The 26,051-nt window shown below is 37.2% G+C and overlaps 1 protein-coding gene across 11 annotated transcripts in view; it reads right to left on the bottom strand.

Annotated features, from left to right (window-relative positions):
* Positions 1 to 26,051, bottom strand: part of TSPAN18 (tetraspanin 18) — a 205,032-nt gene that overhangs the window by 75,419 nt on the left and 103,562 nt on the right. For 8 of the 11 annotated variants that reach the window (XM_060764248.2, XM_060764238.2, XM_060764222.2 and 5 more), the window contains one exon: positions 23,464 to 23,543. The exons of the other annotated variants lie outside the window; for them this stretch is intronic. The gene's annotated coding sequence lies outside the window, so the exon portion shown is untranslated. The remainder of the gene's footprint in view (positions 1 to 23,463; positions 23,544 to 26,051) is intronic. 11 annotated transcript variants of the gene reach the window in all.

Here is a 26,051-nt window from a genome sequence, read left to right as displayed (position 1 = left end):
TTTTCTACAAAATGCTTCATATTTTGCCAGGATTGTAGCTCCCAATTTACACCCACTTTCATTAAATCATATCTAATTCAAATGTCACACAATAAATTACTTGATAAAATGTTTGCATGTACTCTGGCTTCATAATATTTAGCAAATGCTCATCTTGTTATACTGCCTGTTAATTCAGCAAGAAATCATTATCAAATTAAAAGCAACATCTGTAGCAGTTTAGCAAAAAAACCATAAAAATCTAAATTGTCATAACAACAATCATTCAGAGAATGCCAGGCTAGCATTATCTTTGATGCCCTTCCATTGACAGACAATGGTATTTTAATTGCTGTTTAGTTTAAGTAAATTTCATTGGTGAGACCAGCTTATTTCTTAACATAATTGATTATTGGGCAATGTTTACTATGAATAAGTGATATACACATAAAATCAATAATTATGCCTTTTGATGTTCTGGAACTACAGAGGAGAACTGTACGTCTAGATATATAGTTCTCCACTTACAGTTTGCAATCTGAAAACAACAGGTATCTTAAGAATCATGCCAGTTTGTTTATATAAGTTTAATTTTCATAATTTATGTCATTGTGTGGTCATAATTTTATGCACACCACCCTGAAAGAAAGAACATTAAACACGTCAGAAGAATAAATAAATATTGTGATTTATGGAGCCTTCATTACAGAGCTAAGAAAATCTACTGTTTTTGTATGACAGCGTCCAGAACTTGGGATTCTATGAATTTTAGTCCAACAACTTTTTCAAGATCTGGTTCACTATAATAGGTTGATCTGGAATTCACCCCATAAAGGCAATATATTGTTTCTCCTTTCTTACCCTATTAATATTGCCTGTTTGAAAGGGCAAAATCCGAGAATTTTTGGAAAGGACAATATATCTTAGGTATGGTTCCGTATCAACCCATTTTATACAAAATACCCCATATTTGGGAGGTTACATTTCAGTTGCAGTTTATACAAAATGTCTGAAATGCTACATTTCTTGATCCAGTGAAAGGAAGCACCAGTATGCTCCCAACAGACTGATCCTATGCATTTGGTATGAAGCAAAATTGAAACAAATGTTATGAGAACTGTTAAATAGCATAGCTAACACCCACTTTTCTTTTCTTTTTTTCCTGGCTGCTGCAAAGCGGTGTGTTCTCACAGTGCACTCACAACAGCAAGAAACCCTTGGTATTGCAATGATCAGTGACGACTTGCAAGATTGTCCTGGGTTTGGGTGTCCTTGTAAGATCTTTTTTTAAATAAAAAAGCATAAAATATTTTACATATGTTGAGTGCACTTTAACCTGAGGGATTCCATACAGTTACAAAAATAATATCCAAGTTTATTAAATCAGATGGGTGACATAATTCTAAAGATTGATCACTTTGGAACCTAAGGCAGTTTCCTGTTTGCTAAAGTTTATAGACTAGCTGAGGTCTTTTTTTTCCCCAGAGGAAAGAAATTTTCTTGAGGCAAGGAAAGCTTAACCTCTGAGAGCTCAACAGTAACTCTCCAAACATTACATTTGCCTTTCCCAACCCTATAACAACTGCAAGCTGTTATTAGGAATTCAGTTTTCTTCTGAGTTGGAAAAAACAGAATGGGGCATATAATTTTTATAGTGACAATGTTAATATAGGTGTAAGAGCTCTAGAAAACACTGTAAAATATTTGTATCATTGATTATCTTGTAACCAATGATATCTCCAAGCTGTTTGTTGCAAGCTGAGATGCTGTGGTTTTCCTGGATTTCCTAAAGCCAACACAGAAACCTTACACCAGGTTGATGGAGGGCATGTCAAGTATGCAGTAGTGCAGGCCATTTTCATAACCACATATTAGAAACACGAAAGTCTGTTATCCTTGATTGTACATTAAGACCACCATATCCTCAGGGGATAAATTTATGGCCAGATCACAATTATGTGAAACTGTGAATATGAACAAATATCACTGAATTACTTCACCTCTACTCCCAGAATACCACAGAGTTCCATTGGAGGACCTAGAGATTTGTAGGCATGCTATGTAGGAATTGCTAAGTTCTCCAAGGCAACTATGGTAACTTCAGGCAGAAGAATATAGTAGAATATCCCAAAGGACTTAGCAAATAAATACAGTAGTGTTTCTCAAACTCTGCTCTTCCAGGTGTTTGAACTTCAGCTCCCAGAAATCCCAGCCAGCTTACCAGGTGGGAGCTGAAGTTCAAAACACCTGGAGGAGCAGAGTTTGAGAAACATTGGTGTGGAGGAATCACTTTTCTTTCATGTGTGGATTCTATGTTGATGGGGTGCTCACTGTATTTGCTTCATGACCTATGTTACCTTCATTCTGTCATTAAGGTAAAAGGTCAGTTTGGACTGTTGTTTGATCAAAGAAACAGAATAAATGACTATACTAATGCAAACCAGTTGTTTTATTCAGAGGAAATGATATCACATGATACTCCTTGATTTGAATGTACATTGATAAACATAGTTCTTGCCAAGTAAGAAAGGTGTCAATAAGGCCAAGTTAAAGTGTTCATCAAATAAATCAATTTAACTAAATTTATTTCCCCCTGAAATACAATAAAAAGATATGTATAAGAGAAAGCATATCTGCTTCCTTCTTTGATTAAAATACTGGAAACAAAAGTGTTCTCATTCAGCATGGAACAACACACCCGCCACCTCAGTTCTCCCTAAACTAATTTAACTGATTTATATGTAAACAATGCTTTTCATTTTGAACAATTATGTGCCTTCTAATTCTAAAAAAGCTGCCAAAGAGCAAATCAATCATAGTAAAAACATAAAAACACTTTTCTTCTTACTTAGTGAACATGGTAACAGTGCACAGTTTGCCAAAAAAATATAAAAGAGTAAAAATACAACTATATAGTATTCCCTTTCATGAAATAGGCTGACAAGCGATATAGGCCTCACATTGTTTACAAAGGTCAGATAAAAAGGAAAAGCAAATTACCGACCTTTTAGATGTTTAAATATAGGCACTAACTATACATTGCTACAGTAGTCTAGAGAAAGAATCACTGTTATGTACACAATGACCAAGTGACACATCCAACCATCCTAAAGAACAAATGCACAATGAGAAAAATTACTGCAACCCACAATAATGGCCAGTGCTTCTGTATCTACCAGCACTAAGTAAAATATTTATCTGGCACAGTTTTCAAAGAGCTTTAAAAGACACGTAGCAATATACTCAGCAGAAAAATAGATTCATAAGCCCAATGTGGGTCCTGATCAGTCCATCAAAACATAATTTATGTTCTACGCACTTTCAAGACATTCAGCAAATATATTATATGCAGCTTTCTGCTGAGATATATTTATTTTAACTTAAGATTGCTGGAAGTGGAAATGACTTTTTGATCCACAAAACATTGAACAACCCTTCCTCTTGTGTGTTGCGATAGAAAGGAAATTCACCAGTATCCAGACTGAGATCGACTTCCTGACCCTTTGAGAAAATGAGGACAGAAACAGCAACCTTACATGAACATTTTTCTATTCCTGGGACAAAGTAAATTGTGTACTTTTCAGAAGGAGTTTCAGAAACTTTGCAACAGAATCCTATGCTTGAAGTCTTTTCACTTTGAACAGATAACCTCAACTTTTTTTTTGAGAAAAAATACCTCTTATGTAGTTTTTTTGTTTGTTTTAAACTTAGGAAAAGCATGCAAAATGTGGAACTAAATTGCCTACATTTCTACAAAAACAAAGTGGTAAAGGGTTTGATATCATGGCAGTTTGGGGTGTTTGTAAAAGTAATGGAAAACCGAAGAGAAATATAGAGGGAGTGTCTCTGATTTTTGAGAGCTTCCATTTATCCAGGGTGGAACAGAGGAAATATGTGTTTTACAAATGGGTAATACGTTGGAAGGAGGGGGACAACAGTCATCCCCCTCCACCAGCACAGATGCTGCCATTTCAGTAGCCATGGCGCAGTGGACTGCAGACCACAATGTGTTTGCAGCAGAGCAGTTTATTTTAAAAAAAGTGAATCTTTGGTTATTAGACAACACTTCAATGTTGCATGACATGATGTGATACCCAATCACAACACTCTACTGTGATGGGTTCATGCATGATTAAGAGGAAGCCACCCAGCCTTCCCCGAAATGTACAGATGCCTGAAAATGTGGATGTAGTGAGGCAGGTAGTTCTTACTAGTCCATGATGTTCTGTGCGGCACCATGCAGTGGCTTTGTGGATGTCAAGTTGGCCTCTATGGTGCATACTTCACATGGAATTGCACTTCCAACAATACAAGATAATGATTGTACAGTAGTTGAATGCTGGGGCTTTCACACAACACAAAACATTATGTCAGCAAATGCTCACTATTTTGGCAGAAGATGGCAATGCCCTAATGATGATGAGTGATGAAGCACATTTTCACAGGAATGGTTCAGTGAATAAACAGAATTGTAGGTACTAGGCAGCGGAAAACCACAAAAGCTGCACCAATAGCCTCATCACAGCCCCAAGGTCATAGTATGGTGTGGCATAAAACAGGTCAGAATCATCTATCTGTATTTTTTTTTTAAAAAAAGACAAGGATATTGCAGGCTAGGTGCAATGTTAAATGACTTCATCCATCCCAATAAAAGAAGATGTGGACTTTGTGTGGGAATATGGTTTCAATAGGATAGTGCAACAGCGCACATGGTGAGACCATCAAAGGCTGCTGTGAAACGCATGTTCTCCCAATTTGTAATCTCCCGATTCGGCAATATTACGTGGCCCCCATGCTCGCCCTATTTATAGGTTTGTGATTTTTTTTCTCTTATGGGGATATCTGAAAGCCAGGGTGCTATGCTATATTACACATAGTAGAGGACTTAAAGATGCCATTCATCAAGATATCAGCTGTGCCAACGTAAATGTTAGTGAGTGCAAATGGATAACTTTGTGCAGCGGTTCTGAATGTGGGTCCAGAACAATGGGTGACATCTTCTGGATATTATCTTCCATGCATAACTGGTAGTGTTTCTGTGTTTAACTGCATGGGCATACCTCCATTTCTGTGCATGTATGTATGCTGTATCTTGCAAATAAACCAAGTTATGCATATTTCAAAACCATGTGTTTCCTCTGCCTCACCCTGTACATACGGTGAGTTGGAATCTGGAGTCCCCAAGAGGGAGGGAAGACAAGAAAAGTGAAGCAGCAGGAAGAAAATAAACCCAGGTTGCCTGAGGCTGCAGCCTTTGCTGGTATGAGTGTTACATATTATAACCAGGGGAAAGTCAATCCTCAGTCCAGGTGGGCAAGGCTGCATGTTCGATCGCACTGCGGGGTGGCAAGCAGAAAAAACAGACTGTAACAGACAATGTTGGGCAACACAAAATGGCATGGACAAGAGAGCTAGGCTGACTCTACTCTCAACAGTCTTCTGTCAAATATAGACAGAGACTATTATCTTTTGTGTTTTCAAATGGGCAGACAAAAAAAAAATCAAACCAGAGTTGTGGGGAAGAGAATCTTTATTCTTCCCAGACAGAATATCTCATAAATTGGTATGTGCTAGAAGTAGCTACATAAATAGACACAATGGACAATTTGTAGAAATCCTGTGGATGGTAATTGCCAGTATTCACATTTATCATGGGGGAGGGGTCAACTTTCAGAGCAAAGTGGAGGCTCTCTGTGTTCATGTGTTTGTCAGTATTAATGAAAAGTCACTGAAAGGGTGTCTGGCCACATCTACTGTTCAAATACAACAGAAGAGATATTTCTAAGTAGCAGCAGTACAAATAATGATTTCTTAATGGGTTTGGATTCAAGAGTGCAGTATATAATTTACCAAGTTGAAGGGAGGACATAATGACATTAATAAAAGCAATTGAAATCACCAGTGAAACCTTGTTTGCTCTTTGATTGTTTCTCATAATAACACTATTTTGTACATGTCCACCAGAAAAGACCAAAGTCAAAGGGCACAGGCAATGGGTGATTATGTGATTATAGGGTGTCAGAGGTGACAAGAGAAGCTACTGGGCATCTGAACTTGAAAGTGAAAACATGGCTCTCTCTTGTCCCAAAAACAGCCATGGCATCTCTCTCATTTACTCTAATTAGGGTTAAGAGGAGTTGCACACAGAGCTGTCTATGATTAATGTCAATGGCCATTATGTACTGTTGGTACTGATGGAAGAGCAGATGATATGTTTACATCTCCAAGGCTAATAGGCAGAGCTTTATAAATCTCAGACTGCAATTTCATCTCACATGCACTGAACCCGAGCTCTCACTTAATTGGAGTTTGTGCTTTGTAGAGTTAAGCTCTATCTCTGCAATTGTAAAATATTTACATGCAAGTAATTTATATTATTTAAAATGTATATGGCTCATCCTCATATTAATTATTCAGAGCTTGAATTGGTAGTATTACACCAATCTTTATATATGCTTGAATCAGGTAATTTTCGTTTCCACACAAACCCAGATCAATTTGACCACTAATATATAACCAAATAAGAGAACAAAACAAACTGATATGCATAAAATTGCATATATTAATTTTCAGGAATAGAGGCAATCTTTTAAGTCTTTTTTTAAAGAGGATAAAACTGCAACTCATCCCAATTGTGATATGTTTGTGTGCTGCCTTTTGTATCTACTGTCTGTTTTCCCTGTTGACGTCCAGTATCATGGCCCTGATTTGCCTTCCTTGCACTTCTCTGTCTTCCAATCTGAAAAGGGCTGGGCAATTTTGCAAACTGAGGACACCTTCAAAAAGAGATTTCTCATCTAGCAGCCCACCAGGTAAAACACTATATGCTGCGAAACAGAATATGTGGTGCTCATGCCAAAAATGACTATAGCCCATAAAACCAAACAACATGCTGTTTAGAAAAGAAAGTTGTTTTCAATTACCAAAGAAGAAAACAAGATTACGACAACAACTTCAATTACCTTTATTAGTGTCATTATCCAACCCTTTGGTTGATAAGAGTCACATATTCTCAAATCAGACTTTATTAACAAACTATTAAATTTTAAATTACGGCAGCAAAATTATCTTGCTTTTTCAGAACAGTTGTAATAATATACCTTTTATTAGCCTTCCAGCTCCAGCCTTGAGTTCTAAAGTACTTTGGTAGTTTATTGAGAGCATTAATTGACAGCTTTTAACCAAGGGTCACCTGATAGCACAAAATCTGCCTCTGTTTCTCTCCCCACACATCCTCCTGCACTCCTCATTTCAGTGCTTTCGTGTCTCATTACAAACTGAAAATGTCCATGAAGTTTGTGTAATTCTGGAATTAAACATGCTGGCTTAAGTTGAAAAAACTTATTCTACTGCCTCAGGGATGAAACAAATACTCTGTTGCTCTCCACATATGAAACAGGTATGTTTTGTGGAGAAATCTTACTATGTTGAAAACAGTGCCAAATATAACACAACATTATCCAGAAGAACTCAGTAGTACTTAGAAGAGCTGAAGAATAAAAGCATTTTAAAAACCCAGGAACAAAACAACATGGATATACCAAATCCAAACCCAAGAAGTACAATGCAACTTTCGTATCCACAACACTGGCATGTGTGGTTTCAGCTACCCACATCCAACAAAGTACGTATGTCATTTGTAGAGATTTTCTAAGTCCTCCAGGAAATACTAAGATATGTTTTTCCCCCCCAGAAATTACCTTGGAGTCACCCTGGAATATACCTCTTTAGGAATTTTATAGATCCTCCAAGTCAAGCCAATGTAATGTCCAAAAGCCATTCATACCAATAGAGTTTGCTGTTAATCATGGTTTTATATTTCCACAGGAAGTTCAGGAATATATCCCCTGTTCCTGTTGGGCTACTGAAATGCTTTTTTACCTAACAAATATCACTTCATTGATCATGTTGGCCAGTTACATGTAGCTATTTTAGATTTGCATTATTTTTACTTTTGCAACTATTATGATACAATTAAGTACTAATATTAATCTCCTCCCTTAAATGAATTTCATCACAATGATTCATTTCTGTCCCCTAAATCTTGAAGATTTTCAATACAATTGTCATAATAATCTTCAACTATTCTATGTGAGATGGCAAGTAGCCCCCATGTCAATTGGTCAGTGAATTTGTGCTAGATTTTGGATCAAATAACGAACCTATTCTGGGGTAGGATTCAGTACTTTGGACAACTTCTTTAACATTCAGGGGAAACTTGTTGGTTCCAGTGCCCCACTAACATGAAAATCACTAGGAAGTACTGGAAAAATCCAATGTACTTTTCTTAGAACAAAGAACACTTGTGGAATTTTGTTGTTGTTCATTCGTTCAGTCGTCTCCGACTCTTCGTGACCTCATGGACCAGTCCACACCAGAGCTCCCTGTCGGCCGTCACCACCCCCAGCTCCTTCAAGGTCAGTCCAGTCACTTCAAGGATGCCATCCATCCATCTTGCCCTTGGTCGGCCCCTCTTCCTTTTGCCTTCCACTTTCCCCAGCATAATTGTCTTCTCTAGGCTTTGCTGTCTCCTCATGATGTGGCCAAAGTACTTCAACTTTGTCTCTAGTATCCTAGGGAAATACTGATTTTTCAAGAAAAGGCTGTAAGCAAGACAATCCCCTGCTTTACATTAGCACTTTCTTTATTAAGGAGGAGCTTGGAAAAGTGACCTGTAAAGGTAAAGGTTTCCCCTTGACATTAAGTCTAGTCAAGTCTGACTCTAGAGGGTGGTACTCATCTCCATTTCTAAGCCAAAAAGCTGGTGTTGTCCATAGACGCCTCCTAGGTCATGTGGTTGACATGACTGCATGGAGTGCTGTTACTGTCCTGTCAAATTGGTACCTATTGATCTATTTACATTTGCATGTTTTCAAACTCCTAGGTTGGCAGAAGCTGGGGCTGATAACAGGAGGTCACACCATCCCACAGATGCAAACCACTGACCTTCTGGTCAGCAGTTTCTGCTGCACCATTGCGGCCCTTAGTGACCCACAAAGCACCCTTCAAAACGATGAGTTTGCATAACAGGGACTCAATGTTGCACCTTCAGATCTTATATGGAAAAATGAATGAATAATGGATTTATGGCATAATGCTTTCAAACTATCATTTTTTCCCTATTTATTGGTATTTCAAAAATGCACATTAGAACCAGCTCTTTGAGTGCAAAATGAATTACCCTTGTATAGATTTCCTGGGGTGCACGGAATAAAGTTCAGATTACTGATTCTATGCAAAAAGGAGTGCAGTGATCTTTCTGGTTGCTTTTGGAGTTGGGACTGACTCAGTGCTTATTATTCTCTTCTGCAAATCCATGTCACCACAATGTTTCATATTTGTGAAGGCAGGTTCTATTGAAATATCTGTTTAAAAAATAAAATGAATACCTATCACACTTAATTTACATGTGTCAAGATAATAACATCCACACACTAATTTTTGAATAAAGCTGGAATAGACCATTCCAGAAGCCCTTGGTGGCGCAGTGGTTTAAAGCACTAATCTGCTGAAATTGCTGACTGAAAGGTCACCAGTTTGAATCTGGGGAGCAGGGTGAGATCCTGCTGTTAGCTCCAGCTTCTGCCAACATAGCAGCTTGAAAACATGCAAATGTGAATAAATCAATAGGTACTGCTCCGGCAGGAAGGTAACAGCGCTCCATGCAGTCATGCCGGCCATATGACCTTGGAGGTGTCTATGAACAACACCAACTCTTTGGCTTAGAAATGGAGATGAACACCAACCTCCAGAGTCAAACACGATTGGACTTAATGTCAGGGAAAACCTTTACCTTTATCTAGGAGATGATGAGATATTCATAAAATGGTGTTTTTCTAAGAATATTTGAGGCATCTCCTTCTTTGTGTTACCTTTGGCAAACCTTCTTTTTCTAATCCTAAACTGTAGGACCAAGAAGAGCTTCTATCAGGAAGAGTTATAATAAATCAGTACGAACATCATGACCTGAACATCATGACCTTGTTAGAATGCCAACAAATTATGATTTCACTGGCTAGTCATTGTGCAAATTGTTAGGTTAAAATCTTCCCACTCTCATCCATGTAAAGAGAATTCACTGGGGTCTTGAAATATTAGGAGGATCATAAACCTTCAGGCAGTGCGTTGCTAAAAGCAAGTACAAGCACAATTGCAACAGATATATTTTTTCAAGAACAAGTAGAAATTGGCTTTTGCAAGAAATTAACAGAGGTTATTTGAAATTAGCTTCACATTTAAAGTGATACATATCCATTCAGATTCACAAGGACCCTTTCCTCTAGCTAACTATCCTCATCCAGAAAATGGCTTCTGGTTATAAGGTACCATAAAATCATTTAGCAGAACGTAAGATTTTTCTTTTACCCACCAGAGACTAATACTTATTTATTAAAATGCAGTAACCACACATTTTCATCAACCATGCATTCTTCCTTCCAGTTTGGGACCAATTTGTTTGTTTTCATAAGCATAAGTGAGAAATAATGGAAAATCCTGTCCTTTTCCCAATTTTCTTTTCTTTTCTTTCCATACAATACCCCCTTGATCTTTTAAGATGCCAGCACACATGCACATCGTAGATCAAATGGTAGGACCAACAAAATGCTGCTTAAGGCAAAAACATCCACCTGATGCTTTTCATTCAAAGGTCAGTCATTGGAAGAAAGTCGTCTGTTAGCATTTTGCATGCTCATTTATTTCAAGTGCAGGTAGCACAAACTCTTCAGCTTTTGAATTTGCCAATTTTTTTCATGTCAGGAGAGACTTGAGAAACTGCAAGTTGCTTTTGGTGTGAGAGAATTGGCCGTCTGCAAGGGCACTGACCAGGGGATGCCCGGATGTTTGATGTTTTACCATCTTTGTGGGAGGCTTCTCTTATGGTCCCGCATGGGGAGCTAGAGCTGACAGAGGGAGCTCAACCCACTCTCCCTGGATTTGAACTGCTGACCTATTGTTCGGCAGTCCTGCCAGCACAAGGGCTTAACCCATTGCACCACTGGGGCTCCACTAAACAGATATAAGTATACATGGGCAAGATTTTGAAGGTTAAATATCAATTTAAGAGATAGAAATATTGATCAGCATCCAGCACCTGTGCAAGGTTCTTTTGCTCCATAGGAGTACGGGAACAACTATTATATCTAAATAGGGGAATTTTGATTAATCAGATGGAGTAGCTGAGATCATAGAGCATAAGTGTCAGGTTCGCAAATATATAGCCATATTAGAAACTATGGAGTGCATGCAATATGAGACAAATTAGACATTACAATATTAAATCAGGTCTTTGCTGAGCTGCTGCCCAGTTTTTGCCAGAGAAATTGCCAACTGGCTAAATGTGTCATATTTGAACTATTTAACTTATTTATACTAGGCAAATATTAAGAAAGTAAGAGCCCTTTAAATTGTTAAGAGAAATTAAAATCAAACCACAGTGTCCACTAAAAGTAAAGTATATTCCTCCAAATAATTTTTTCATCTTATGGTGATCTCATTAATGTATTGGGATTTTTTAGACAAGGCATATTCAACTGTGGTTTGCCATTGCTTTCTTCTGAACTACAATACTTGCTATTACCTGGCAGTCTCCCTTCCAAGTAATAACCCAGTCTGAGTTAGCTTAGTTTCCAAGATTAGAGAAATTCTTTGTCTTCTGGGTTTTAATGAAACTACACAATGCACATTAATCTGTATTCATGAGGTTAGTTGTCAATGTCTTTCTGTCTACTGGAAGTAACCATATGGATGGTACCAACAACTTAATATAACTATCACAATAATTATTTGAGTTTTGGTTATGTTTTGGATTGAAATACTATATTTCTTCAATTGTAAGATGGCATTGATTGTGAGATACACAATCTCAGTAACAACACTATCAACAAAAATACAGAAGATACACCTGCAATTCTAAGACACATCCCATTTTTAGAGACGTTTATATAGGAAAAAGTGCAGTTTAGAATTGGAAGAAATATTGTATTTAATCTGAGCAATGTATCCCTCACATCTTACTGGTAGCATTATACACTTCTCTATATGGTTGAAGGATAACTCAGGCATCATTTCACCTGCCATGAAATGGGAAACAATTCTTGTTCCTATATGCAATGAATTGTGCATTTAAATGGGCATATCTCTCCTATCACTGTTTCCTTTTGCTTTCCTTCTTCCTTGGGCTATTTCCAGTGTCTCAGCAGACAACCATCTTGCCTTCTTGGTTTTCGGTTTCTTTGGGACGTACTCTGTTGCCGCCTTCTGAACAATGTCGTGGACATCTGTCCATAGTTCTTCTGATACTCTATTTATTAAATCTAGTTCCTTAAATCTGTTCTTCACCTCCACTGCATATTTCCTAGGAACGTTAGTGAGGTCATAACTGGTAAACTTCAGGAAATAAAGTCCAACTGCTCATTGGAGAGAAGGATATTAGAGGCAAAGATGAAGTACTTTGGCCACAATCAGAAGATAGGAAAGCTTAGAGAAGACAATGATGCTGGGGAAAATAGAAGGAAAAAGGAAGAGGGGCTGACCAAGGGCAAGATGGATGAATGGCATCCTCAAAATGACTGGCTTGACTCTGAAGGAGCTGGGGGTGGTGACAGCTGACAGGGAGCGCTGGCATGGGCTGGTCCATGAGGTCATGAAAAGTTGGAAGTGACTGAATGAATAACAACAAGCCACGAGAGTCAAAACAAAGATCCACCCAGAGGAAAAGTGTTCTTGCCATACATCAAGGAAACCACTGACCGCATAGGGAAGCTGATGAGGAAACACAACATACAAACTATCTACAGAAAGAAAATCCAACAAATGCTACATTCAGCAAAGGGCAAGAGGGATCCCCTCACTTCTGCAGGAGTCTACCGTATACCATGCAGCTGTGGAAAGTCTACATAGGGACCACCAAACGCAGAGCCCAAACATGAATCAAGGAACATGAAAGGCACTGCAGACTACTTCAACCAGAGAAGTCAGCCATAGCAGAGCACCTGATGAACCAACCTGGACACAGCATATTATTTGAGAACACAGAAATGCTGGACCACTCTACCAACCCCCATGTCAGACTACACAGAGAAGTAATTGAAATCCACAAGCATGTGGACAATTTCGACAGAAAGAAGGAAACCATGAAAATGAACAAAATCTGGCTACCAGTATTAAAAAAACTCTAAAATTACAACAGCAAAACAACAGAGAGGAAACAATCTGGGACATCTAATCACCTCTCAACAAAAGATTGCCCCAGGCACTGCCAGGCCATCAAATTCTAATCAAGGTGGTCAGTTGAAACAGTCACACCTAGCTCCAGCAGACAAGAGTCCTTTGTCCCACCCTGGTCATTCCACAGATATATAAACCCTTTTTCCTAGTTCCAACAGACCTCACTACTTCTGAGGATGCTTGCCATAGATGCAGGCGGAACGTCAGGTGAGAATGCCTCTAGAACATGGCCATATAGCCCAAAAAAACCTACAACAACCCAGTGATTCCGGTCATGAAAGCCTTCAACAATACATATTTATACATGGCTATCATGTCTCCTCTTAGCCTTCTCTTCTTCAGGCTAAACACGCCCAGGTCTTTAAACAGCTACTCATAGGGCTTGTTCTCCAGACCCTTGATCATTTTAGTCGCCCTCCTCTGGACACCTTTAAACACATGTGTATCCAGCTTTGGTTTGAATTCAGTGAAGTTCTCTGTTACCAAGACTATGGATACACAATCTTATATCTGTACTATCACAGGCCTTCCTTTGATTTACAACTTCCATTTGTTAATTGCTACATGTTGTGCTTGAAACAAATGTAAACCTGTTAAGTCAGCCCATCAACAGAGAGCTGCCGCCCATCTCTTCCGATGGGGGTACCAGATACAATCAGGCTCAACTTTCAGAATATTTTATGTGAGCAAATCAGTTGCTGTCATCTGCTCTTGCAGGCACATGAAGTGGAAAGAGGATTTTCATGTCTAAATGGAAAACATTATGCTTTAAATATTCAACATCATATTCTCCTGCATTGTTCTGACAGTATCTCAGACTGAGAACGATTCTCAGGCTGTAGTCTGGTGCCAGATTGACTACATTCATGAGCGAGCATGCTTTTCAGCAATTAGGTTGGCTGCTGGCAACAGCAGGAGCCTCAGAAACAGCATTTGAAATAAAAAGCTTAATGCGGAGATAGACTGATGTCTCCCTGGGTTTCAAGGCGGAGGAAAGTGTTTTTCCTCAGAGGAATCTTTCACATTCGGCACTGATACCCATTTGTCTTAAAGACCCAAGGCTGGGCTGGGGGAGTTAATAAGTGCTGAATTAAAGGAAACCCCATGCTTACCAGCTGTTTCAAGTGAATTTTATGTCCTTTCCTGCAGGCCCATTTTAACTTAAATCAGCCACAAATAGTTCTTCAATACATTGCTTCAGAGATCGGACAGCCTCAAAAGATGCTTTAATAAGCATTAAAAAGCTTTGAAATCCCACCATTAAAGAAACCCCGATTCTTTAGGGTGAGATATGAGTGATCCCTCTGTAGTAATGGGGGAAGGGTGATGTTTTCAGGTATTATATATGTAGAGTTTGTTTCCAAAAGGAATCAAATAACAAAAATGAAAAATGAGCTATAGGTGGCATAACATTGTTGGCTAGGAGTAGAATATTATGTACAGATCACAACTATCAAAAGGTATCAAATCTGTTTAATACAGGGATTGAAAAATGCATTTTAAAGCAAAATAATTAGTTCAGATTGATAGTTCAAAGCTCCACATATGTATATCACAAAGACCACCACCAGTGCTTCTGTAGTAGGCTATACATCCTGACTTAATTTTCTATGTTTTTCATTGTTTACCATTCTCTGCCCATAAACCTAATCTAAAACAGTGGTTCTTAACCTCTATTTCTACAGATATTTTGAATTTCAGTTCCCAGAATCTCTGCCCGCTGGATTATGCTGATTATGCTGACTTTTGGAAAGTTAATTTCCAAACATCTGGAGGACCAAAGATAGTGATCTAATTAATATTTTAAATATATATAATAGCAAGTTATACAAGATGACATGCTCTAAGCCCAGTGTTAATAATACCACCAACAATGTACAAAAATATTTCTGGCAGCACTAATAATAATAATAATAATAATAATTTTATTTGTATCCCACCCTAGCTCCTCAATGGGGACTCAAGATGTTTAACAACATATAATGGCAATATTCAATGCTGTATAATACAACCAGCCAATAAACAAGACATAATAAAAATTAAAAATGGCACAGTTAACCTTATCATAGGTAATAATAAGACACTATCATCAAATTAAACAAACACTAGAGCCGCTGTGGTGGTGGAAAAAAAGGAACCTGGGAGCGCAGAGCCAAGGGCACCTTTTATGCCCTGGGGAGGAGTGGATGGGGTTACCACTAAAATTTGAAATTTTTGGGAAGGTTCCATTAGAGCCTGCACAGGAGCAGTAAACTCCACATGTGTACATTAACAGAGACCACGAAAAAGAAAGATGTTTTTCAGGAGAGAAAAAAAGGAACTCTTAACAAAGTCAACTAAATTTTTGGGCTTGATTTTTTTACTTATATGGGCATTTACAGTCAGTGTCCTCCAGAGACTAAATTCAATGATTACTGCCAATAACAACTTACTCAATGAATCAATGTAAATTTCTCCTTTATTGAGTACCAAATCATGTTAGGACTTTGACAATTCTAACAATTTCCTTGAGATGGGATGACTTATTTCTTTTCGAAGGGAAATGAAAGCCCTTTTTTGGGGGGGGGGGGGGAGAATGTCTTCAAACTGAAAATGTACTAAAGCAAACTTTTCCAGCTGTAGCATTACCCCGTATTTTTCTTTTGCAGATAATGTGAAAAGGCAAAATGAGAAAAGGCTGGTCACTTCACCCTGCGCTTGGGGTCTGGGTTGAACCAGAATAATTGAGCCCAGATCCAAATTGATAAATTAAGCTCTGAACTGAATCAGCAACTCAGACACTGCACTAGTATTACATATGGTGGTTATACCTTTTGGCCACCTGAGTTTGAATGGGGCCAACATAAATGTTGGACAGAGTTACACCGGATATAGCATGGTAATGCTCCTCACCACTGTAAAGGTCCTTTCACGCTAGGCATTTATAGCACTATAATTCCATTTTAATTGGCATGGCAACATTTTGTGCTTAGAGAAAAGTGGAAGATGAAGGCAAAAACAAAACAAAACACTGAGGTTTGTATAGTTTGGTGAAGCATTAGTGTTCTTTGGCTGAGAATTCTAAATACTCTCCTTTAAATGACAAATTTCAGAATCCCATGACATGGAACTATAGTAGTAGTTAATGTGAAATCATAGCACTACAATTGTGTAATGTTTGCAGTTCAATTATTTCTCTTAATTTTAAATACATTCTCTTTTCCATCTTGTTTTCGTTTCAGTCTAACATTTTAAAAAAGACTGGACACCAATGCCACATTTTAAGATTTATCATCAGATATGCATTGTAGTGTGGACTTCATCTTAAGATATGCATTTCTGTACCCATTTTAACATAAATGACATCTAATTGACCTTTCACAGTTTTGCAATAGGAGTATTAATCTAGGAAGTATGAAGTAGGCTGTTTTGGGTTTTTTAAAACTTACATCGTCCCTAACAAACTCAGCTCTATTTCTAGTACAAGTCTTACAAATCCTGATCAATTTATAATTCAATCTGAGAATTCCGTCAAAACAGATTCAATAAATAAAATGAAGATGAAACTTTCTAACCATTATAGTTCGAAATTGTATCAATCCAGTATTACATCTCCCAATCTGAACACATATTCCCATCAATTTAACTCTATATAATACAAATTAGAACAGGAATTGTTGTTACATACAGAAAATAGGATGATCTCTAAGAATAGTTATATTGCTATTTATTTAATTATTCCTTAATTCTTATTCAAATATATCCCATCTTTTATATGAAGCTCTCAGGACAGCTTACAATAAAATCATCTTTAAAATAAATCTTTACAATACTAAATAGTTCTTCAACTTAAAAATATCTTTGAAGTATTATTATTATTATTATTATTAACTTTATTTGTACCCCGCTAGCATCTCCCGGAGGACTCGAAGTATATTATGATAAAATAAGTACAGCCTAAATATGTGGACTAAAAGCTTGCATAAAAAGCCAAAGTTTTAACTAAGCATCAGAATTATTCTACTGTTGGCACCAATTGGGTTTCCGAGGAGAGAAAATTCCACAACCAAGGCGCCACCACAGAAAAGCCCCTTTGAACAAAATACCTTTGAACAAAAAAGTATCCTTGTGCGATACTATAACTAGGACTGAGAATTTTCCTTTGATAAAATGCAGTGCATGAAGGATAAAGACAAGAAAAAAGTGAGTTAATGAATGATATCATTAAGAGATAACTTAAACATATAGGTTTTTAGATCATTCAAGGCTCTTATTATTTTATCTCATCTGGAAAGAAAATCTTATACTTCTTTCCCCAGGAAACTAAGATAATTAAAAGAAAAACACAGAAAAATTGCCAAAGAACACATTTAATGAGTACTATAAGCATGTGTGATCTAATATTGTGAGAAAGAGTGGAGAATTTCTCGTTGGAAACTGCACCAGGAGGAACACAACCAGCAGCCAGAAAGACTGCTGAGGGGATACGGAGGAAAATAAATGCCTCTAAAGAAACAGCTGTAATAAGCCATTAGTTATGGAGCACCAAAGTTCCATTTATCCCACCGAAGATCTTCATTGCTCTACAAATTCCCCTCTAGAAAAAGAGTAATACATTCATAACACACATAATTAAAAAGAAAGATTTACTTTCTGATCCCATATTTGTTAGATAGAGCCAGGTGGACAGTGATAACTACAACCCTCCAAATATTTACAGTAGCCTTAGAGTACAGAAGGCTGGCATAAGGAAAATAAATTATAAATTCAAAAAGAGTTCAGAATTTCTCACACAGAAGATTTGGTACATTTTAGCAGGATATACAAAGGCACCAGATTCCATTGATCTTGGAAGTTAAACAGTGTCAGCCCTGGGTAGTACTTCGATGGAAAGCTACCAATGAATACCAGGTACTTTAGGATACATTTCAAAGGAAGTAACTGGCAAGCTTCCTCTAAGCATTCCTTGCCGAAGAAAATCCTATAAAGTGACTTGAAGACATAAACTACACAGAGAGAAAGAAACCTGTGCTTCTTCCTAAAGAGATGGGAGCGAAAAGTTAATATACTATTGATGATTTTATATCCCACTTTTCATCCCTCAAAGGAAACTCATAGTGGTTACACACTAATGTAAAATCATCATAAGATTATTGGTGTATATTGGCAGTATGGTTTTTCATTCAGAACAACTACAGCACTGCCTAATGGGTAATCTAGTTTCTTTCCTTACAGTTTACACACGCTAAAATTTCAGGAATATATATTATAACTGTTTGGACCAAATCCAAAGGGAGAGGGAAGAAATTATCCTTCCTTTTTTATAACTGAATTGTAGAAGTAAATATATAGTAGAACCTTGACTTAAGAGCAACCCAACTTAAGCACATTTTGAGTTAAGAGCCATCGCTCAGCCCAGATTTGACATACAAGCAGCATTTTTAGTTAAGAGCTAGGGCCAGAGGGAGTGCTAGTGCAATAGTACAGGGCTTTGGGGCTTAGAGGGAGCAGCCTCTGTGCCTCATGCTCTTGATCGCTTTGGAAGATTGCTGTTCACTTTGCTCTTTGAAGAACTTTGGGTTAGTTGATTTTGTGTGGTTTTTATTCCTGGTATGTTTGACTTCCTGGAGAGAGAGAGTGAGAGAGAGCAAGAGAGGGAGGGAGATTGGAATCAGTACAGTATGAAGAAAATGATGCTTCTGCCTCTTCACTTTATGTTTTGTACTTCCTTGCCACAACTTCTACCTTTTTAATGTTGATCTTTTATATTGTTCCATGTGAATGTGCATTTATACATTATTCATTGTTTATAAATTACATTTTCTTATTTAAAAACACCTAACTAAAAAAAATGGTGAGGGGGGCTCAGGGGGCTGGAATATATTGATAGTATTTCAATGCATTTCAATTGGAAATTCACTTTGAGATAAGAGCAATTTGAGTCAAGATCTTGGTCTTGGAACAAATTAAATTCTTAACTCAAGGTATCACTGTAAAGAGCAGTGATGGGAAAATAAGGAATCACTGAGGACAGACTAAATATGAAAAATATCTTACAAGTGTGGGTCAAGTAAAATAAATCCACTACAATTCTAATAAATGGTTGCATATATTACCAAAGTCTGCATATTTACCTGGTTTGGAAAACAAGCATCTCCAGCTCATAGTGCTTAGCAGTATTATAAACCAATTGCCAATATTTTGAACTGAGTGCCATAAAGCTTTTTTCCAGCTTGGAATGTAAAGTGAGTTTTTAATCTTGTGCAGGCCTTGGGAAATACAGTTTTCTCGGGAATGTGAAAACATAGTACAAGGCAGTCCCAAAGTTATGAACAAGATAGTTTCTGTAGATTTGTTCCTAAGTTATTTTTTTATATTTTTAAGTGTAACTCCAGACAGACAGATAGAATATCTTTGGATAGCATAAGGGTGTGGTGTTTGCTTTGTTGTCTGTGTCCCTGTACAGAAGATTTCATCTTGCTTTTTGTCCTTGTGATAATTGAATTTTGAAAAATTTGTCGTGGAAACAAGGATTCGTGATAAAGCTTCAGTTAAGACACCTTTTCCCCATGGTAACTCTTTCAGGAGTGAATTTACCTTCCTGGTGTAGATTTCTCTCACATCCTGTTGTCTCAGCCCCATACTTAACTATGAACCATTTGTAAGTTGGATGTATGTAACTCAGGAACTGACTAATGGTTAGATAACTATATTCCCCAGGACCTGATGAGCTTAGAATTCAACAGCTATTCCAAGTGCAAGATTTCTGGGACATATAGTGTTCAAAATATCAGGTGACTGGGGGGCTGGTATTGTAATGTTTCAAGCACGAAAAAGTAACCCTTGGGCAGTTTTTGTATCTTTTCAGTTAAGGAATATAATAGATATTTTTGAAAATAAATTTTGCAGTTAAGATGTATTGGAGAAACTTTCCATGCCAGAGGACCTAATCACAACTATAAAAAATATTCTGCAGTGCTCATGTGCAAAGCAAATAAAAGCACACAGAAACAAAATGTAAAGTTGGGCAAAAGCTTTTTATTAGGGTCACTAAAACATCATAAATGTGGAGAAAAAGTGGTAAAAGCTCTTCATAAAGAGACATAACGTTTAGGGGATAAATGATGAAATAAATAATTCATACATCTAACCTGTTGGATTGGCTATCTATAGAGCTGAGTGTTGTTTTATGCGGTTTTATGCTGTTTTAATTGTTATTGCTTTATTTTAATTGTATTCTGCCTGGGCTTGGGCCCCATGTAAGCCGCCCTGAGTCCCTTCAGGGAAATGGAGGTAGGGTAGAAAAAAATATTTATTTATTTATTTATTTATTATTCAAACTTAGATGCCGCCACTCCCCTGGGGCTCGGAGCGACTTACAAGAACAGGCTAAAATCTAACACAATTTAAAACAATTTAAAAACAGCAATATCAAAAATCAAAGGCCTGTCGAAACAGATATGTCTTACATGCCCTGCGGAAAGCTGATAAGTCTCGCAAGGCACGGACTTCAGGTGGCAGAGTGTTCCAGAGTAATGGTGCCACTGCTGTAAAGGCTCTGCATCTGGTTGCTGTTAGACACAAGGTCTTGAAATTGGGAATTTCCAACAAATCTTGGTCCTCAGAACGGAGGGATCTCTGGGGTTGGTAGGGGGTCAGGCGGTCCCTCAGGTATATCGCCCCCAGACCATGCAAGGCCTTAAAGGTAAGTACCATCATTTTGAAAGTGATCAAGTGCTCATTTGGTAACCAATGCAGCTGCAGTAAGATTGGTGTTATGTGGCATCTCATCGGAATTCCCGCAAGACGCCGAGCAATAAAGTTCTTCTTAACTATAAGAGTTTGCTTTTTCCTGAGCCAACTGTGAAGGGCAGGATTTCCTCATATATTTTTCCTACCTTCTCGCTCCTCACTGAGTTAATGGAGTACCTTGTGAACTCAGTTAGTAGTGATAGAGGATAAGCTGAAAGGAGGATTAAAAAAACTAGGGCATTTTAAAAACAGTTGAAAAAATGGGACCTTAATTATTGGGATCCCTGTCAAATTGAGACAGTTGGAGTGTATGTATTTCTTGCATACTTCTTTATTAAGTGGCATTTGTTTCCTTTTTTGTCAGCTTGTGAGGAGACATGAAATACATTTTACATATTAAATGATTTTACTGTGCTTAGTTCCTTTACTCCTTGTTAAGGAAAAGCCAATGTTCCACTGCACATAAAGTTTCTCAAGTAGACATACACTCTAAATATTAGACATGCCTAGTGAGGCATAATGACAATAATCCTTGAGAATAATGAATTCAAGTGGTCCAATCTCTGTGCTTTTAAATTTTCCATGCAATATAATTAAAATTAAAGACACCCATTCACACACTCACACAAAATTTACCCTTAATGTTGAATGTTAGTAATAGGATTTTGTGTTGCCAGACTCCAAATTCCAATTATGTCTAGGAAATTTAAACTTTCATGGCAGCTACTGGCTAAAGGCTGGAACTGGGATGGAGAAGGAGAAAGGATATGTAAGTGGGAAAGGAAATTCTAGCTAGTAAAGCTGCTTTCCAGTAACGTAATTTGCACTCAGAGCCAGTTCAACTAGTGGGCCAATAATATATCATAAATCCACAGCTTAGTTATGAAAATGGTAAAGAATTTCTCAGATGGAAATAATAAGCTCCATGCTTACTGAGCACAGATCTTGGGATATTTCTTTGGATGATTATTTGCGCTGATTAAGTATCGCTGATCTCTTCAAAATGAATTAAATGGATTTTATTTCAACTTAAAATGCATTCTCTTTTTTAAAAAACAAAAAAAAACAAAACAAAACCCCAAAACCAACAGAACCTTTGCAATTGTGCACAAGACCCTGTCAAAAGAGGTTACACTCACTATAGATTATCATTAGGTTATTTAAATATGGATAAAACTGTAATCAGCTCAATGTGTCTAAGGTTTCCAAATCTTCCCACGATGTGAATAGTGATATCATTAGAGATTTCAGAGTGCAGCTGGAACTGTTTAAACCTCTGTTTTACAAGTCAACAAGAGGAAAGTGAAAAGAACTGTTGAGATTTAATTTCTGGCATTGCTAATAATTCACACTAAAGACAAGCGATCAGTAGCTGTTGTTAATTATCATTGCTAAAAACTAAATTTCTATTTACAGAGTCAATATTTATGTTATTTAAGATTTGTTACCCTATCTCTTAACTATATTTTACAACTATTTTGAAGAATTATACCAAAATGATATAACAATCATGTTAAAAGCTGAGGAAAACAGTCCTCAATTCAGTTTTTTTTTTTTGAAGTAATTTCACTGATGGAGCCTGGAGAGCAAGTGGATGGCAGGTAATCCAGAATGAAAGGTGATCACAAAGAAGGTCTATTCATTCCAGCACTAAATCATGGGTTTTAAACAGGGGCAAAAAATCCTGGGACTTCAGAAGAGGTCCATATACAGACCTGTTGTTCCCGGGATTTCTGCCTCTGTTCTCCAGACTTGATGCTTTGTTGTGAGATTTAGAGACTCCCAAGATGGCCTTTGTGGGACTTCAGTTGGAAAATTCAGGTTTTTGTTTTTTGTTTTTTAAAAAAACCCTCAAGATGTGGATATGAAGAGATTCAGATATGCGAATCACTGCAAAAGTTCAGTTCTTTGTCCTGGCCAGAGAAACTGTGCCCTCCAGATGTTTCATCAATTATCTGCCACACAAACAAACCTAACGAGTCAAGACTGCTTCTGCCCAAGTCAGCAATGCATGATCAAACAGGAACACACACTTTCAAGTCAGGAACAGAACTATGTCATTATTGATACTTTTTAGAACTTGGCTGCCTGGCCATCTGTCTAGACAGATTTGGTTATGTACTTGTAATATCAAATAACAGGGTGCTGTCTCTGGGTTATACATGGCTGTTCCCAGTTGCTCTTCTTGTGCAAAAATGTACAAAATTGACTGGGGGTAGGGGGGGGGGGCACAACATTGTTCTGGCTAGAGAAATTGTGTCCTCCACACATTTCATGAAGTTTCTGGCACATAAACAAAGTTTTTGTGTTCTATGCAACTGTCACCTTCTTTTTAAGAACCAACCTATCAGGAACAAACATCTAAAACCTAGGAACATACTTAGATTTTAAAAAAAACCCTTTAATTTCCAATATCAGGGACATACAGATACAATGTAGTATCTGCATATTTGGCTCAAACCGCAATATTCCTGCACCTAAAAATCTCGCGTTTTTGCCATTTGTAGCGATTGCTACTGCACTTACAGGAATGGTGTCTGGTCACCCTCCTGCTTGCTGCGAAAGCTCCTGGGATAAAGGTACTGTCTGGATGGGCCCCAAGTCTCCTTAAGAAAGGGAAAGTGGGATAAAAATATATAAATAATTATATATAAATAATTATAAATAACAATAATTTAACTTCACAAGATGGAGACACTGTGAGCAAGATGACTTTTCAAAAATCTAGACATTTTTCATGTAACATGCAGATGAAAACATGTGCAAGTAACCTTGATTATTATTACATCTCTACTCCCTCACATATTTGAAAATGTAGGCAGCCAATAAAGAAAACTGTTGAGCATCATGAGACTACTCACATTTTGGGACATTTTAGCTAATCATCATCATCATCATGCTCACAAGAAAATTTATGCAAAAACATGCTTTATGATCAGAGGACACTGGCTAGCATCCTGTTATGCAGCTATGACATCATAAGCTAGACTTATGATCTGCTTCATATGTTCACAGAACAGTATGAAAATTTCCTTATTGACTTTTATAATTGTAACCACATTATCATGATTGCAGGATATAGGTCAGTGTGTTTTGAGCATAATAAACCACATTTTGCACAGAATGCATTGTTTACTGCACAAATAACAATTCCTGAAATGGAAGCATATCAAGTCTTGTAATCTCACCCAATAAATTGTAATTTTTTGAAGTCATTTATTCTTGGATGTCTGAATAAAATAAGGGGAAAAAATCACCACTAGGAAAAAAAACAAAAACTTCTCCTGCCTGTTAAGCATTTTAAATATTTGTCTTAAAGAATCTGTCTGTATACCAGTTTAATCAGCCCTATGCTTTATTAAAGTTGTGAGTCCTGATCTTTAACAAATACATGGTAGACCATAATAGGAAAAACTGAATCTAACTAAATTTAGCCAGTGTTCATGGCTGAGGATTTTATTTAATTTTTTAAATCTGTATTTTGCAAATTTCTCCACAAATCAAAAGGAATGAACCTGATATTATAAGAAAAATTGAATGTGTGAGAAACCAAAACTGACATATTAGTTCATCCCTACTTTTGACTTGCTTTGTCAGGAGTGTTATACTACCACCTCTCTCCCATATTTTAGTAATCTATAATGGAAAATGTGACAGCTAATTATCTCTACTGAGGTTCAAACTATAGTGCCAACAAATACAAAGCCACAAGCACAAATCACATCAATGAGAACAACTTCATTTAAGGTGCTATATTCCTTTCAATTTTTAAAGAGCAAACTTTAAGCTCTTGGCTTATCTTTAGATTTCTAAGAACCAACCCTCCTGTGTCTTAGGTACAACACTTATTTTGATACATTCAAACCCCTTCCTTTGCAATTCCCCAAGGAATCTCTCAAGCAAAAGTGACAGAAAGCTTAAATGTAATTGAGACAAGCTCACATCTCTCACTTGGGATATTTAAAACTCTCAAAAGAACAAGACAGCAGCCTGTGTAGCAATCAAAATATGGAATCTAATGCCTTTATTATCCCTTGTGAGTGACAGCAGATCTGCATCTTGCCCCAGGAATCTACAGCATGCTGAAAGATGGTTGTGCTGTTTCCACTGTTAGTCTGAATGTGAATGTTTTCTCTTGTCAAAGTAATTTGTATTGGATACCATCACATATAAAAGCATTTTATTAACCACTGCATATTGGTATCATTTATCTTTTACTGATAAGCATTTCCTAATTGTAAATTCTATCACATATCAATGTTCCTTACAAACAAAAGAATAAAAATGCACGAGCTCCCAGTTTCACAACAGAAAAGCATACCTACTTTTCCATTTTAAAAAATGTAATTAAAATGCCCAAAACCTGGAATATTCAGAGAATTTTCTAATGAGTTGAAGAGAGAGCCTTGCAAATTTTGTAACACAACATTTTGCAGCATAAATATATAGCGAGGGGGGGAGGGGAGTAGCACTTAGTTATTTCATATAGTATGGCCTCCATATCCATGGGGGATACATTTCTGAGCTTTCTTTTAAACCTGAATCTTAAGTTTAATCTTTATTCTGTTTATTTTAATATGTATTTTGTCGAAATATGTCTTAATATGTGTATACTGTAGAATTTTTCGATGACGGTGTGTTTTTAGCAATATTGCAACCCACCTCGAGCTATGAGGAAAGGCAAGTAAGAAATAAAACTTATTATTATTATTATTATTATTATTATTATTATTATTAGCTTCTGGTTTGAGAGAATTGGTCATCTGCAAGGACGTTGCCCAGGGGACACCTGGATGTTTAACCATACTATGGGAGACTCCTCTCATGTCTCTGCATGACTAACTGGAGCTGATGGATAGGAGCTCACCTTGCTCCCCAAATTCCATCTGCTGACCTTTCAGTCAGCAGTCCTGCTGGCACAAGGGTTTAATGCATTGTGCCACCAGGGGCAACTTGCAGTTTCTCAAATCGCTCCTGACTAAAAATGATGATGATGATGATGATGATGATGATGATGATTAGAAATAATAATAATAAATGAACCCTACTGAAATGAATTACTTCCACTGAAAGTTAATAGAGTTGCTCTGGAGAACCTAGAAAATCTGAAAGCT

Source organism: Anolis sagrei, chromosome 1 (genome assembly GCF_037176765.1).
Source record: "Anolis sagrei isolate rAnoSag1 chromosome 1, rAnoSag1.mat, whole genome shotgun sequence".
Taxonomy (NCBI): domain Eukaryota; kingdom Metazoa; phylum Chordata; class Lepidosauria; order Squamata; family Dactyloidae; genus Anolis; species Anolis sagrei.
The sequence above is the reverse complement of the archived record's forward strand: the minus strand, read 5'-3'. Positions and strand labels throughout refer to the sequence as shown.